This window comes from Seriola lalandi, unplaced genomic scaffold (genome assembly GCF_002814215.2).
Source record: "Seriola lalandi dorsalis isolate HSWRI2012SDOR001 ecotype SW California unplaced genomic scaffold, Sedor1 jcf7180001958128, whole genome shotgun sequence".
Classification (NCBI taxonomy): Eukaryota; Metazoa; Chordata; class Actinopteri; order Carangiformes; family Carangidae; genus Seriola; species Seriola lalandi.
Genome location: NW_019428797.1, coordinates 1 through 1,214, shown reverse-complemented (window position 1 = coordinate 1,214; position 1,214 = coordinate 1). Strand labels below are relative to the sequence as shown.

Sequence of the window (1,214 nt, the reverse complement as noted above, 5' to 3'; positions counted from 1 at the left end):
AAATAATCAGCAACTGTTTTAATGACTCTTGGGGGTCTTTTCTTAAGAAAATATGACATAAATATTGACCAAACAATTAATAGATTAATTGAGAAAATTACAGACAGATTAGTCAATCATAAAAAACAATCGTTAGTTGCAGTCCTGATTCTGATAAGCAGGAATTTCACTGCTATTGGTGGGAAGATGCACTGAGGCTTCTGATGCAAACAATTAAGTTGACTAAAGGAACCTGGATGTGATTTAGTTGCAAGGTAGAGGTGTCAAACTGTTCCTCCTTGAGTTCAGCTATCCAGGCCTTGGCAGGGAAAAGCCTCGCCTACTTTCAGTGCTGATGGAGAATGATGGCCTATTAGCTAAAACTGAGCTTCACTGCACCTTGAAATTTGATGGCTCGCGATAGGCTTTTTGGCTCCTGCCTTCGGGGCCAGTGTGATAAGCAGCTGGTACTCACCGTGGATGTCTTTCTGGGCGATATTCTGCGTCCGTATGAGCGAAGACAGGCGTCGGACATCTCCTTTAAACACACATTCGTGCACCGGAAAGTCCTGTCCAGTTCGGATAATGGGGTTCTTGTTGTTGTCATCGATAACATCCGATGTTGACAGCGTGTTGGTGTTAGCATTAATCTGCGACTGCTGGTTCTGCTGTTGCTGCTGTTGTGTGGACGACGACTTGACTAACTTGTGATTGCTGAAGATTTTACTCGCTCTGCTCTTGTTGTTCGACTTGGAGGCGGTGAAGGTCCCAGTCGCAGCCTCCTCGTCCGGCTCCAGTAAATCCTCGTCCTTGCTCGGCCTGTGGTCCTTGCGCAGGGAGCGGATCTTCTCTCCGGTCATTTTCTAAACAGTTGGCGCTAACGGAGCAGAGGGTGTCGTCGCGGACGATGACCCTCCGGGCCAACTGATGCGATTCGCCAGTTGGAATTCTTCACACAAACACCGAAAATTGCACAACATGAAAACACTTAATTCTAACACTGGATAGGCAGAAACAAAAACGAACAGGCAGCAGCTCCCGCTTAGCACCGGCTGATAATGAAAACAAACAGTCCGCTCTCCTCCTGCCTCTCAAAACTGTCGCTGGTTGCTGCACAACGTAGTTGACTAGTACGGAAGATTCAGCGGATGTCTTCCGCCTCGTAGTATCGCGAGGGTTCGGGGAGGTTACTAACGGTCACTAGCTGATAACGCTTCTTCTCTGGGTGGGTAGGT

The 1,214-nt window shown here is 47.6% G+C and overlaps 1 pseudogene; it reads right to left on the bottom strand.

The window, feature by feature from the left end:
- Positions 1-378: 378 nt before the first annotated feature.
- Positions 379-1,116, bottom strand: LOC111655554 (ankyrin repeat domain-containing protein 13C-A pseudogene; annotated as a pseudogene).
- Between the last annotated feature and the right edge of the window lie 98 nt (positions 1,117-1,214).